The 16,125-nt window shown below is 43.6% G+C and overlaps 1 protein-coding gene across 5 annotated transcripts in view; it reads right to left on the bottom strand.

The window, feature by feature from the left end:
* LOC147701314 (putative methyltransferase DDB_G0268948) overlaps positions 1-9,343 on the bottom strand; it is a 246,938-nt gene extending 237,595 nt beyond the window's left edge. For 2 of the 5 annotated variants that reach the window (XM_086930037.1, XM_086930035.1), the window contains exon 1: positions 9,089-9,296. The gene's annotated coding sequence lies outside the window, so the exon portion shown is untranslated. Of the gene's footprint in view, positions 1-9,088 lie in introns of all 5 variants that reach the window. The other 3 variants (XM_086930036.1, XM_086930034.1, XM_086930033.1) reach the window with 3 other exon arrangements.
* Between the last annotated feature and the right edge of the window lie 6,782 nt (positions 9,344-16,125).

Here is a 16,125-nt window from a genome sequence, read left to right on the forward strand (position 1 = left end):
CTGATAAATTAATTCAGTTGCCTCAGATATTGTACCATGCCAAATTAAAAAAAGGTCGTCTATATAACCCACCAGCATTTCACATGTTGAGTGAGGGTGTTGGAATGTTCTTTATGGAGGACCAGTTCCTCCCACCAGCCCATGTGGAGACAAGCATAACTGGGGGAGAAACTGGCCCCCATAGCAACATCTCGCAATTGCTGGTATAGCACATGTTGAAACAGAAAGACATTATTATTCAAACAGAAGTCCATCATATCCATGATCATTTTGCTATGATGTTTATAGGCCACTGGTCTTTGTCCCAAATAATGTTCGATTGTTCTCATACCATCTTTATGATTTATACTAGTATATTGTGTGGCTATATCCATAGTAAATAATAAATATTCACTTTGCCAATCACAAGTGTGTAGTTTTGCTAATAAATCACTAGTGTCTCTTAGGTACGAGGGTAGAGTTTGTACAAAGTCCTGTAAAAAATGATCAATATATTGCAATCCATGTTCTGTTAGGCTGTTCTTCGCAGAAATAATGGGACTCCCAGGGGGATGGATTGGATCCTTGTGTAGTTTTGGTATAAAATAGAGTACTGGTATTGTCGATGTGTTTTTTTTAGAAACAAGTATTCATCCTTGCTTAATAATCCTGACGCTTTCCAGGCCCTTAATTTACTGTAAAAACTTTCATATGTTAGTTTGAGCTTGGATTGGTCACATCGGCAGTAACATTCTTTAACTGACAATTGTTTTTGTGCTTCTCCGATGTAGTCTGGTTTACTCCATATTACAAGGTTTCCCCCGTTGTCTGCATTGCGTATTATGAATTCTTTGTTTGAAAGTTTTTTCATCAATTGGTGATATTTTAGTTTTTGTTTGTTTTTTATTTTGCCCTGCCGTCTGTTCGTTTTATAGTTGAGCTGTTTCAATTCTTTAATTATTTGTTGATGGTATACATCGATGTTATCTCTTGGCATAATAGGGACAAAGGTGGAGCGAGGTTTAAACTTTTGTCTTTGTCTATAAAGTTCTTCCCTTGTATTTATTAAGTCCACAGCATTAAACTCCAGTGGTTCATTGCATGCTAATGATTGCAAATCTCTAAGCAATGCCCTATCCTGGCTCGCGAGGTCTGGATATATTGCTGCCTCCTCTAGTGATGGTGAGCTTGCTGATCTCTGGTTCTTCAATTGATCAGCTGTATTTTTTAAGAGGTGATGTGTTTTTTAACTTTAACTTTATTATACCTCTATAAATATCCATTCTAGTAGATGCATATTCAAAATACCTTTCTAGTGCATATGATTGACCTAAGGATATCAATTGTAGTTCAGCTGGATTCAGAACTACATTAGATACATTTGTAACAGTGATGGTTGCGTCCCTTTAAGTATGTGGATTATCATCGCTGTTTACTTCCTGTTCCACCGCCTGGTTTGATATCTTCTGGTGGTTTCGCCTTTTGCTTGCCCTTCGCCTTTCTCTACATTTGCGGGAGCTGGTTTTTGTGGTTGTTATTTTGGGCACAGTGTCTGTTTGGGCTCCTCCACTAAAAAATCCAGTTCTTCCACTAGGGAGATAGCTGTTGGAACTCTCCATTCTCTTGCATCCTCTGTTTCACTTTCCACTGCTGAACTCCAGTCCGAGGCAGATGAGTCTCCCTGTACTGCCCCTTGTCTGCCTTGAACTGTACTTTAAGATGTTCCGCTATATTTTGATATTTTTAAACTTTCATATTTTTTTGCAAAAGTGAAAAATCTCCCGCATTCGTAGTCTGCTTTATCACTATAATATTTGAAGGTCTTTCGTTCCCTTATTTTGTCTTCCTCCTTTTTTAAGCGTAAGGTCGTTTCTTTCCTTAATTTGCTTTCTTCCTCACTTTGTCCCATTTGTTTAATTTCTTCTTTATCTTTTCAATTTGATATTGCAGTTTAAACCTGTCCGACTTTGCATATTTGACAAGTATAATCATCAGCCTCTTTGATGACTCCAGGTTTGTATCTGCCCACTCCTTCATTATTTGGGGGTCAAGGGTCTCATAGCTTGGCGCTATGAGTATGCGCAGTCCCCTGGGTACGCGCCCCACATCTAAGTAACGTTGTAGGGAGCAGCCCTCCCACCACTTGCTTTGCTCGCTTTTGTTTAACTTCTCCAGAACGCAAAGTTTGTCACGGAGTGTATTGGATGTTGTTGCCCCGCTCGCTGCATTCTGGGCATTATAGTTCATAGGGGGGGAATTTTGGTCGTCAAACATTTCTACCGCGGCAGCCTCGCGCTCCCTCAACGTGTCCGCCGACATTGCACAACCTTGTATGTTTCAAATCTGTAAACTCGCTACCTCTGATCAGTGTAACTGGTCAATGTCCTTACACACAATCAGTAGCATAGTTTTAGCACACCCTTCACCCAATGTAGCTGCGCTGCAGTCTCATCCTACCTTCGGCTTCAGACAGCTGCTCCTGCGCCTTCCGGCACAGGTACGTTGTCCCGCTTACTTTTGTAGGGATGATCCGCAGATTTTAGCGTTGTTGGGGGGCCGCTCATGAAAATAAATCCTCCTGGATATAGCTGCAGTTTAACCGTCCGTTGCCAGACGGTGTCCTCCTTTGATGAAGTCAGCCCTTGTAAATATCGAAGCGGGGTCCGTGTAAAACCGGGGAAGATAGAAACCGGTTCATATATCGCAAAACACTCCTCTGCCAGCCGGCGTTTCTAGTTCCACAAAAACAGGAGCACGGACCACCTTTAAGTGCCCAGAATCCTTTATTAGGTTGAGCTCAGTCGGCATTTATGCGTTTCAGCACCTAAGTGCCTTGATCACATGACACGTGTCTGCATCACCTGACTGCTTTTAAACCCACACCATTTTTTTGGCTTTTTTTTCTTTCAACATTTTTTTACTTTCTTATCACACCCTTTAAAGTGACAGTGCATATAGTTAGTTCTGTGAGATTGCATGAATAATGTATTTACAATTGTTTTTCACTTCATATTTCACAAGAGTTTTTTCGAAGATCGTGATATATATATATCAGCTCTCCATCCATCATCTCCCTGTGTTTGCTTTGTTCACCCAGAATTTGCAGGTTATGCTAAAACGTGGGTCCCTTGCTCACTTTGCCATTAGATTTATGGAAAGGGATTACTGGTTGAGGGGGATGTAAGCCCCTGTCAGGTAACAACCTCAATTCTATATTGGGAGAATATCATAATGAGGCTGACAGCAATGGGGAGCAGGACAGATACAGGTTAGTCTTGATTTTTATTTTATTTATTTTATTTATTTGGCATTTATAAAGCGCGAAACGAAGGCCCGTGGGCATCTCGGCGCTAGTAACTGCAATGTTTAGCCAGCAAGGGGACTTAGGAGTTTATTGATTAAAAAGCCAAGTTTTGAGGTTTTTTCGAAAAGACCATAGAGACGTGCTGGTCTTGATCGAATGAGGCAGTGTGTTCCAAAGTTTTGGAGCAGCCACAAGGAACCTTCTGTCACCCCAGTTGACAGATTTAGTTCGGGGGATCACCAGGTGCAGGGAGGTGGAGGAGCGCAGTGCTCTAGATGGACAGTAAGGGGTAAGGTTCTGCGTGAAGAATGCTGGAGCAGCGTTATGTAGAGCCTTATATACCAGACATAAGGTCTTGAACATAATCCTCTTCCTCACCGGAAGGCAATGCAGTTGTCTTATGGTGGGTGAGACCGGATGGAATTTGGGGATTCGCCCTAAGAGCCTGGCGGCTGCGTTCTGTATAGACTGCATTTTTGTTAACACTCTCTCCTGGGCCCCTAGAAACAGAGCGTTACAATAGTCTAGGGTGGAGAGCACCAGGGAGCTTACCAGTGTTTTCGCCATGTTTTCAGGTAAGAAGGGCAGAATTTTTTTGATGAGCCTAAGTTTGTGAAAGGCTGAAGCGGATATCTGGTTGGCATGTGGAAGAAAGTTCATGCGGTTGTCGAACATAACTCCCAAGTTCCTCACTTTGTCAACCGGGACTGGGGGCTGGCCCATGGATGACGGCCACCAAAGAGGGGACCACTCCGGAGAAAGATTGCCGAAGATTACCACTTCCGATTTATCGGAGTTTAGCTTCAGGCAATTGTGTGACATCCAGTTCCCGATGGCCGACATGCCCTGGTTGAACATGTTGGCTTTCTGAAGTCCGTCATTTTTGACGGCAAGGACCAGTTGGGTGTCATCAGCGTATGAAGTAGATAGTATGATAGTATGATAGTATGATATGATATGATAGTATGATAGAAAGTTAACTTCAAAATCCACTGCAAAGAGTTCCGTTTGGGGTGGAGGTGGCCGCAGGGATAAGAATGATGCTGTCTATGTTTCACACAATGCAGTGGAGAAAGTTACCTTGCTTTGTTGTGCGAATGTTTAGTAAAGCAGGGACATAATAATTTGGGATTTGGGTGCAGGGTCTGACCCTCAGGATATGAGAGAAGGTTCAGTCTAATGAAGCAAGGTTTCATCTGTACGGAACCTGGCTCTGACTCCGTCCTCTCGAAATAACATGTAACTAATTAATCAACATGTTTTGTTTTACTAATAATTACATTACACAACATTTCTAGTAAGATGGGGAAGCTTGTCTGTGTGCTTTTACTAACAGTAACCTGAGTGTCCTAAAATGGCCGCCGAAAACACAGGAACTTTTTTGTGCATGTGTCCGCCACATCCACGTGGTGTGACGTCTTTCACTTCTGGTGGGAATCTCTTGCATCTGAGCACTAGTGCCAAGATGGCCGCTTCATGCTTTCTCATACTAATGCACATGCTGCAGCTTGTACTAAAACTCATGTGTTTAGCCTAACCAATAATGGTATAGTTAAAATAAAGTAATGGAGTTAGAGTAGAGATAAGTGGTTATTTGGGGGAGTGGGGGTTAGCAAGAATGGGCATACTAAAGCCCCCACTCCCCCCAAAAATAGCCACAGTATTTTTAGCTCCCTGGTGGGCATATTGGGGCACCCTCCAGGGTGGCAGAAAGCTCACTAGGAAGTGACTTTCTTGTCAATATGCCCTAACTTGTGGATTTTGGGCCCTAGCGCAGTCAGCACCTAGAGAAACCTAGTGTATAAAAAAGCCAGAGTAATCGCTGGCACCTAGTGGGCTCTCTGTTGCCCCCGGGTACTGATCGAGGGGCTACTGCCCCTTCTGCCTCCTGGGGTGGTCAGACATAATGTGGCATTTTTTCGGGGTGGGGAATTGGCAAGCCAATTCAGGGGTGAGCAACTCCCACTCCTGAATTTTGAAAAAATACTTTATTCCCTTATGTCTTGTGAGCTTTCTGCCCACCCTAGGGGCAGATAAGGGGCTATTGCCCCCATTTGCCTCCCGGTGGGCGGCAGAGAGACTGTGGCAAATTTTTTTACGGTGGGCAGCCCCCACCCCTACTTATAAAAAATAATAATAATAATTGGTGCCTAGTGGGCTTTCTTCCCCCTCAGAGGCATATCAGGGGCTGCTGCCCCATTTTCCCATGGGGGGGCAGAAAGGCTGTTGCATTTTAATGGGGGTTGGGAGCATTAGGCTGATCATCTTGGGCAGCCCTAACCCCTAAATGAAATTTTAAAAATAACCCTGGCTTCTAGTGGGCTTACTGGCCCCCCAGGGGGGCAGATTGGGGATACTGCCCTAGCTGCCCCTCGGGGGCAGAAAGACTGACATTTTGCTGTGAGGTATTGGCATGTCTATCTTGGGCAGCACCCACTCCTAAATACAACAACAATAAAAACCGTGGTGTCCAGTGCACGTTCTGCCCCCCCAGGGGGGCAGGAAGAATACACTTTTGTGGGGTGGGTGTGGGGGCATAGGCATGCCCATATTAGGCAGCCCCCACCCCTAATTATAATGAGGAAAATAATCCCTGGTATCTAGTTGGCGTCCTATCCCGTGGCACAGATTGGGGGCTTCTGCCCCATCTGCCCCCCGGGGGGTAGAAAGACTGAATTTCCCCAATTCTGTATGGGGGGAACAAAGGGTCTTGCCCAAGGGGCTGCTAACCCTCCCTAGTGTCTAGTGTGTGGATCCCCGCTTGGGGATCGCCCTCCTGTGGCAATCCCCAAGCAGGAATTCACTAGGGAGGTGTACCATTCAAAAGGGGAGAATCTCTCCTTCCCAATGATACCTCTTTTGACTTCCCCTGAGCACATTGAAATTAAAACTGAAATGAGCCTATTGGCTCATTTTATTTTCGGTTTGTGTGCAATGAGGTCAGCATGACGTGCACGCTGATCTTCATTGAACAGAAACAACAGACACAGGCTCTGGAGCTGGGGATGCCCTTCCTCAGCTCCCGAGGCTGACGGAAGGGGGGGGAGGAAATCCTTCCAGTCCCTCCAGTGCCTGCACTAGAGGGATGTCCCCTGTCATTTGCAAGGACAGCCAGGAGTCATCCTGTGCATACGAGCACCATGGTGCAGGACGGCTACCGGCCATACGGCACATTTAATGGGTTTACTTGAGGTTTTCTTGATGCTGATGCTGAACATATATATATTTGACATTGAGAAGTGCAAGGGTACTCAAACCAGGGAGCACCAAGATGAGTCATTCTACTCCCAAAAAGAGGTTAGGTAGTCATGCTCCAGAGGAGATGGCACCTGGAGAAGCAGCAGAGACAACTGGCCCTATCTGAGCACAGAATATCACTGTCACTACAGCATAGTCAAATCTACCAAAAGGTCAGCAAGTGGACTTGGAGAGATTAGGTACAACACTGAAGATCTCGAGGTGTGCTCAAAGAGACTCAATCTTTGTATAGCCAAGATTCCTGAGTCAACAGCAATGAGCTGAGTCAAGTACCATATAGAGAAGCTGATGAGTGCCATCTTTGGTGAGGAAAAGCTATCCTCGGATTTACAGTAGAGCAATCCCACTAAATGCTGTGACTTTGATTGGTTCCTGGGACTCCACTTTTCCCCATCATTGCTAACTTCTTAATTACAGAAAGTGGGAAAAATTGAAAAAATGATCCCAAACAAGAAGAACATCTGACATGAAGGTTCTGATCTCTCCTGTGCTTTCATACTATCAGTTCAAGAAACACATAGTTAATTCTCTCCAATCGAGAAAAAATTGAGAATCATAGATGCACGCTCTGCAGTGCTATTTCCTACTAGACTGTCTTTTCAACACAATGGCATGCCTCGTGTTTTCACTGACCCCGAAGAAGTGGAGAAATTGTTTCAGAAAACATATTTGAATGGAAATAAGGGTGCATGATACTAACCCCTTAGCTGCGATGGCTATTCCGCCGCAGTGCTAAGGGGGAGGGGGGGGCGCGCGGCATTCCCGTGCTCGTGACGGAACCGCTCCGCCACGAGCCTCGGGTGGGCTGTGCTTGTGACGGAACGGTTCTTTCACGGCCCCAACCGCCTAATAGACTGCGCCACGCAGGTGCGAAATCAGCGCCGCGCAGGTGCGAAATCAGCGCCGCGGAGGCGCGGCGAGCGGGCTGTGACGGAACCGTTCGATCACCTGGGGCCTTCCAATTGTTTGAGGAGAGGTGCTGCATGCCCCCTCCCTATTAAAATAAATAAGGCCTCAGAGGTGGGGTCCCTGGGGAAATCTGTTGGCTAAGGGAAGGAGGCTGCATGCCTCCTCCTACAACATAAGGTTTGCGGTGATTCCCCTCGGTCCAGGCCAGGGTGTTGCTAGATGACAAGGGGCAGGCCAAACAACAGCTCCACCCATCACAAGCAAGAGAAAAGCCTTAATCGCTGCTTTCAGCACTCTGCACCAGAAATTAAAAGGCCAAACACTAGATCCTCTCCTGAAAGTCATGGGAGCAAAACTCCTGCCCGCTTTCACCTTACGGCTGTAAAACGCCCTTTTTAGCCGTGATTCAGCACTCTTGGTCAAACTCCAAAACAAAAGCTTAGCCTTATGTATTAAACCTAGCCTCGAGTTCCTCTCCAAGTCAAATCGGACTGAAATTCACCATAAAGAGGCAATCAGTAGTGCGACAGGGGGCAATTGTCAAATGGTCCTTTAAACTGAAACACAAAGGGCTCACTTAATTAAATAACATCCTGTGGTCTGGAAATGCCAACTCGAGCTGCAGCAAGCACAGCAACAGCCTTAAAGAACACGTGGGTCAGTCCTTTGTCACCATGTACCTAGGGAACCTCTGGGCCTCTCCACTGTCATATAATGCCTTAAAAAACTAGTTAACTCTGTATTGGCCCCAATTTCTCTTCTATATGATAAAAAAGAGCTCACAAAAAGAAGCCATGCATGGATGGTCATAAATGACTATTCAAAACTAAAGCAAGCATCCTACCTATAGCCTGCACATTTCCGCTTCATCCGGAGCTTAATCTGCAGCGGTGTTGCCTGAGCTGTCAAGCACTCTAGCTACAAACCTGCATGGTTGTACTCCAGCAACAGAGCCTGATGGCTATGCGGCTCAAATAAAGAGAACCTTCTGCACCAATCTGCATCTGCACCAAAATGTCGGAGGAGAGGAGGGACTTCATCGAACCGTCGTTTGAACAGAAACTCCTGTAATGAATGTAATTGTGTGCTCTGAGGCAAAACCGGTCTTCAGCTCTTAACATAAGTATCATTGGATTTGTCAGAAACCTTGTCCAGGCTGCTAGCCGGAGTGGAAATATTAACATCATAACCCCGGCGATCCTGGCACACTGGGTGGGGTTCCAGAATGCACACAAGCACTTTTTAAAGCAGCTAAATGTGCACGTTGATCTACTTCTCATGAGTTTTTTCGAACAAATCTGAATATAATCTACTCTTCAAGCAGCTCAGTGAACCATGGAACAGCCGGATCTCAGTTTTTAATATAATTCTTTGCAAAACAATCAGTCCTGCCCCCCCCCCCAACTTTGATAGCCCATGTAAGTTCGGAGAGAAATTGTTAAAGAAGTATGGTCTTGGAATAATTGTGTCCTCTGTATTTACAAAATTCACAACACTAAATATCGTAAGTTCCCATATAAATTTTTTGATAGTCAAATTCCAAAATATATTCTCTTCTGTCCTTTGCCCTACAGTTTAAATACAGCTGCACCGTTCATACTTGTAGAGCAGGAAACGCATGAGAAAAGAACGACTCACTGCTGCAGTGGGTTTGTCTTCCTCTTGGCCAGCAGCCGCTGCAGTGGTGGATGGAAAGCGAGTGATGATGATGAAGGCAGCTCCTTAGTGCTTGGAGAGCTCCCCTTGTGCAAAGCGCTAGAGTCTGTCTGAAGGCACTGCGTCTGGGACGGTGCAGACAGAGTCTGTAATAAAAGCAGTAGATGTTGTTTGCATGACACCTATGAATGCAGAAACGGTTACACAGGCTAGTGCTTGTTTAGAAAATTATGCAACAGGATGTGGAAAAGGAACGTTTTTTTATGAGTTTGCAAAGAACAGTTTCTCTCCTCTCGGCGTTAAGAAACCGAACTAACAGACACACACATCAGGTCAGCTCAGGTCAGGTCACAGTAGTAAATCAGACAGGGGCTAGGATTGGGAGAGGACAATGTTCACATTTTTCGAAAGGACAAATGATCTTCCATCACCCTGAGAATGAGGGGAGAGCCTTCCCTGCTTGGGCGTTGCAGCTGGAAAATTGCCAGCTTCCTGCACTGAACGACTTCATCTTGAAGACTCCTCTCTGCAATGTGAACACCTCACCCCGTGTCAGCACGAGCATTCGTTTTAATCCTGGTCCTTCATTTGACATCTTAATGTATCCAGGCGCTGCCCTGGTTTCATTACAATAAACCCATCAAACTAACATGCAGTATTAATCCTTTGTAGGTTACACAGTGATGTGTCGGTTAAAAGCCCAGGCCTGAGAACAGTGCCACTGATGACAGGAAGTGACGCAGACACCCTAGCGTCAGGTGCTGCCAGGCTTGAGAGGCAAAAAGAACTGAATGCTTTGGCTATTGCACACTGGTCTTCATTTGCATCATTCAGTGAATGAAACAGATTGTAATTAAACCTGCTAAGTGACTGACATCCAGAGAAGTGTCAAGCAGTCTATTTTCAAACATATGGAAGAGATGAGCAGTCTGGTTATGGACTTTAGGCTAGATTGAAGAGGTTAAAGTGATGATTGAGGAAAATTTTCTGGATGTCAATGTCAATGTCAAAGTCCAGGTGGCTCATGATTAGAGCATGTGCTAAGTCTTTAAATGAGTAGGAGACAACTGTGGCTCGATAAGTGATGGAATGCACTGAAAATCCTTCACGGAGATAATTTGTAATCGAACTGAATAGGAAGCAAAGCAAGTTGATAATGCATTGCAACATGATAGACAACGCCCCTAACACTCTGGAAGAATGGGATAGTATTAGTTTCATTTAAGTGATGTAAAGACATAGGAGATTCTTCACATGGCTATTAGTATTTTTGTAATATTCCTTAATCATACACACCCAGCAGCTATGTTCACTTATCTGACTTAAACATGTGTAACACCTCCAACAAGTACAATGCTGAGATTACTTCATAACACACAAGTCTAATAGGTGCCGGAAGCAGGCTTCCTCTTGGATAAACAAATCAACTAAAGACAGCTGAGGAACTATTCCATAATTGCACATATAATTGCTCGGTTTAGAGTGATGCTACAACTTGACTTATTCGAGCATCGGACCCATTGCTCAATCATTAACTCTATGTTCTGGCTTAAATGTGCCTCTATCTTTTCAGGTTAATACTTAGGAGAATGTGGTAGGCTGTTCGGTATTAACTTGTAAATATAGTGAAGCAATTATATCCCTTGAGTGGTATTTTACTTTTTGAGGTGTTATGCTAGTGGGAGCTAAATCCTTCTTTTTGTAAAGATCTGTCAGGATTTACAAATATTGACCTGCAGTTTATGATAATAATTCGTCCCACCCCTCCAGACTTGGTCCTGCCTGTTATAGGGTCAATACACAGGCTTCTCAGGTACAACTCTGTCAGGGCTCTGAATTATATGATAGCGGTGTCACAAGTGGGTGTTCTCAGGTATGTTAGGAATGCAATAAATGTAAATTAAATCTAGGCTTTCCTGTTTTAGGTTTCTTTTTTTGGTACATTTTGGTGGGTTTTTTCAGTGTTTTCAAATGATTTCAATACCTTAAAAACAGTTATCAGTGGTTAGACATTTTTGCACCATTAACGACAAAAGAAACAATGTTTTTATGTGTTTGTAGAATGTTTTTATTTTATTATTGCTTGCATTCTGCATTGATAGTGCATGGCATGTAGAGAGTGTATGTACAGTGCAATGAGGTCCAAATACATTTTTATAAATCAATTAATGAAGTACACCATACAGTACTTCTTCAGTGAGACTTTGATCATGCAGCTTCGCTCTTTCATTCCCATGTAAAATTGTATCTGTGAAAAGACCCTCTCAAAATTGGCACCTGAGATGGTTAATGCCAAAACAGCCAGTGCACAATTTGCCAACTCTGGCCACGGACAGAGCTTTCCATGCCATTACTGGTGCACCTGAAGATTGTGATTCCCCGGGACAAGTTCTGAAAGAAATGCATTGAGGAGGGCACATATGCCCTAAGAGTTATTGATGCAGTCAAACATGAAGCACCACTTTTGAAAGTCCAAAGAACATTCCCGTTTACTGAAGGGATCTAGAAGTTGTGCAGAGTGCAACAGTGAGGCTTCATGATCGGTGAAGGAACATTTCTATTCATCTTTGCAAGCCATTTTTCAAATATTGTAAAATTACATTTCCTGAATTGCTCCTCAGCATTTCATTGCTTACCAAGTGGCAAGCACTCCAACGTGAAACATGTTGCAGTGCCAAAGTCACAAAAAGTGTTGCCCAGCCTACTCTTAAGGAGATGATTCACTTCTACACCAATTATGCTGAACACTTAGGGGTCAATTCGATGCCGTTCGTAATGTCTCCAAATAAGATTTGGGTTTGCTGAATCCAATTCGGAACCCTTGTTTCCTACCGCATCGTACACAGTTCCCACCAAGCAACTACAATGCCCGTAAACTGTTAGGACTGTCTGAATCGATTCCAAATGGCATTTGGACAGGTCGTGTCTTTCTTTCTCGTACAGCTCTATGGACTCAGTTTGCAACTGAGCAATTACGATGACCGATTCAGAGAGCCATTCCAAATCGATTCCTCTGGAACAAATTGGCTACCGGAATCTGTATTTGGGGGTCCTAAGCAGGTCCCCTTCACCCGGGGCCTTCCGAATTGAGCCTGTGGGGGTACCCAAGGTACCCCCTTTCCAAAAGTGTACAATGTGGCAGGCACCATGTGGTGCCCACCATAGGGTGCACGATTTTTACCAGCCATCCCTTTTTTGAATGGAAGCCTGTGTATTCGCTCAGAACACAGGCTCTTAGTTAAGTCAATGGGGGTCCAATTGAATTGTATCCCGAAGCATCCAACTCACTCGGTCAGAATCCCTGATTTGAGTCGTTTGTACTGTATTCCGGGACTGATTCGGTAGGAATGCTTTCAGGACAACATCGTAATCGGCCCCTTAGTAGACAAGGGTGTTTTCAGACTCTAATTTCTTTTTTATGTCCACTACAGCAGTCATGTTTTCTTGTAAAAATCTAAGAATGCAGTAGTGTGTACTTTTTTCACATCACTATTAATATCCAACTGAAAATCCTCACATTTCTTGCTTTTGGCATCATCACTCAGCAAAAACTTCTGTAAAAGGTTGCCTTATGGATACTATAGCATTTACAGCCTCTAAGACTGAGAGCCACAAGTTAAATGACACAGTTGGGATGACTCTTTCTTTGATGCCACACAAAGCACAAAATAAGGAATATTTGCGTTTTGGTTCCTGTACATAACAATACAGTGCACCAGGATGGACTGAAAAGTCAAAAGCATTCTTCATTAACTCCGAAGATTGTAGAGATGCTTTCAGCATACCATCTAGCAAGTGGCAAGGATCTCTCTGAGGGAAGCACTTCAGCTCAAGCATTGATTTTGACAGGCCTATTGCAGGCATTCTGCACATAGGCAGAACTATGCACAGGAAACTAGGACCTTGGTGTATAGTGGTTTACCAATCTATCACCATAGTGTCCAAAATCCCAATCCGACTAGCAATAGTGCCTCATTTGTTTTCCAACATATCTGCGGAGCTACCAATGGTTAGACAACCCAGAACATGACACTCTTTCTGGAATTGCGGGTGCAAGACAACTCTTTTGCTCACTCACTCATACTTGTCCACAATATGATTAATCATAGACACGGCGTAGTTTAAAATGTTTATTTTAACTAACGTGCTCTATGGTACGGTACACATGCTATTACTAGCAGTAAAATGCATAAACACAATATAGTCAGCATTGTTACAATTCCACATAATACGAACAGGGATATCATTTTATAAAGACAGTGGGAAAGTGCTACAGTGCCTTGCCACTCACCCAGTGGTAAACAGCAGTTTTATGAAAAAAAGAAGACCTCTGGGCTTTGTCAGAGGACCCCATACCTCAAAGCCTAGAAAACAGGTTTACATCTCCACACAAGCACAGCTGTTCTCTCTGGAAAGGTGTCTCTCCAAGCGTGTCAATAACATGCCTGCCTTTCCGTGGTGCAGCTGTGCAGTGTGTTATGTCTAGGTGCAAGGGACTGACCAGAACAGAATAACAAGAGGCATTGTTTTTTGACCTTGTACATCCTGTGCAGACTAAACCCAAGAAAACAGCAGAGAACACGAAAAGCAAATAGTTCTCATGTGAAAGGCACAAGCCGAGTTTTGTAAAAACAAAGTCATGTAGTAATGTGTGCAAAAGCAGCATCATGACAGCTAAGCTTGTGCTAACTTAGCAATAGGCTATCAGGCTATCATATATTTTCGTATATGTAGCAAATACAAACAATATCCCTCTGATCATTGTTGAACTTGGTAAGAACTTTTTGCAACAGCTTTCCAAGTGACAGTGTGTTCCATGTTTTCCAAAAGTTGGTGTCATGTTTTCACAACTATCCCATTGCATTGAATGTTTAAAGCCTGGGGTGTTTGGCAATTCACCTACTATCAATGCTGACTCGCTAGAAAAGAGGTCTGATGTATCAGGGGATTTCAATCATTATCTGTGGGTAATTGTGATGGTACATATGGGGAATGATTATACTGAATCCATCTATTTTAAGTGAAAAATAAAATGTAGCCAAAATATCAAATGTGATTTTGATATTTCCTGATTCTCTACAGTTCCTAAAATAATTAAATAATACCTAAAACATGTTTTTAAACCCTGCATCTTCATATCAAAGACCAAAAAACTAAATTAAGCAAGAGGAAAAAGAAACAATATGTTATTGACATCCCTAAACAATGAAATAATCAAGCAGAATAATGTTAGCCCAGTCTTTCTTGCTGCTATCTTGCATAACAAAGTTGCATTGTATTAGCTTCTTCAGGAAGAGATAAAAAGGACTTCCACTCTCCTTTTCCTTACTTTTAATAGAATTTAGTTTGTGGTTGTGCAGGTGTTTTTTCAGTGTGTATATGTTTTCACTGGTGAGGCCTATTTCCTCTTCGGTTTGGTTTATCAGTTGTTATAGGTTTAAACCTAAAACAGGATAGCCAAATTCTATCACAACAATATTAAACTCCAGTGATTATCAACAATATGTCTGCACTAAATGCAAGAAAAAAAGATCATCCGTATTTACTTCATAACTGCAGTTCGATAAGAACATAAACTAGCTAGGGAGGATACTGTGTAAATGGTATCACACAACACATCAAGATACTTCTGAAAAGGAACTGTCAAGAGGAATAACACAGATAATGCAGCAAAGCCAAAACAGGACTCAAGAATAGTGGCAGCTTCTCTGCAATGGCGGAACAGCATCGCCCCACTCACTCAGAGCCAGCAGCTAAAAAAATCAAACAATATTTTACTATAATTGTATTTTTCAGATGCTGTCTCTGAGCCAGCGTGTGCAGGGAAGGGCAGGTTCAGGCCATGGAGGCGGCAAAGGTATGGTATATGCACACTTTATGGTGCACTTGCCTGGCTAAACTAACATGCTCACAAAGGTTTCTAAAAAACAGACTGAGCAAGCATTAATCCAGCCCGGTCAGGTGCTTTATAGCAATTAATTTACTCTTAACAACTTTTGCAACCCCTTTAGTGAGCAGACACATGATCTTCATGTGGCCTGATATAGTTGTAAAAATAAAATATACATCTTGCAATGGTTAATACAAGGCAGTGGGATACACAATTCCAGAATCATGAGTGGAAACTATAATTGTCCCAACAATTCTAATCTGGAAGGATCACCTCTTCTTTCTTACTTTCGAGGTCAACAAACAGATTTCAAATTAAATAGTTAATAATGACACCTGTTATTTGCAGCACTTAGAAAAGGTAAACAACTTGGTATTACTCATGATGCAAAACAAGGTATTAATATTTTCCTTTTCTTTTTATTGAAAGTCATGGAAAAAAGCATGCAATTTACAATTCATTGCAAACTGTTTTCCATTAAATTTCCACCTTGGGAAACCAAACTAAGAAGCCGATTAGGATCGCGGACGGAAACGGGTTCCGTCTGCCAAGGACGTGGCCAAAATACTCCCGACCGCTCAGCGGATAAACCGCCGGTGCGATTAGGATAATAATGTCACGAAACTCCGACCGCGGCGGACGGACCACATAAAACACCATCCGCGGCGGACAGAGTACACCAGAGACCGACGCAAGCGGACGGAACCAAAGAAACACCGTCCGCCGCGGACGAACATGACCGCGGAAACAGGCACAGCCACCGCAATACTTGCGGAGGCTCCGGGCCCGCGATTAGGATAACGCCGCCAGTCCTACGGAACTCACATCCATCCACGACCGCAGCGGAAACAATGCAACGATAAACGGAGCATGCTAGCGGAAGGACAACATGAGCACCATCCCTTCCATCAAACCAATTACAAAATGGCTGACAGAAGTAAATACAAAACACACTAAACAGGACACCCACCCACCTGAAACACCCACAGCAATTACACGCAACAATGACACCCCCCCGCCAAGCACCTAAAAATCCACCCAAGTCAACACACCCACCTAGCACATGACTGGCAACAACCATTGGGACACAACCACGACACAGAGTATAAAATGGATCCCACCCACTACC

The sequence above is a fragment of the Lissotriton vulgaris genome, chromosome 7 (genome assembly GCF_964263255.1).
Source record: "Lissotriton vulgaris chromosome 7, aLisVul1.2, whole genome shotgun sequence".
Classification (NCBI taxonomy): domain Eukaryota; kingdom Metazoa; phylum Chordata; class Amphibia; order Caudata; family Salamandridae; genus Lissotriton; species Lissotriton vulgaris.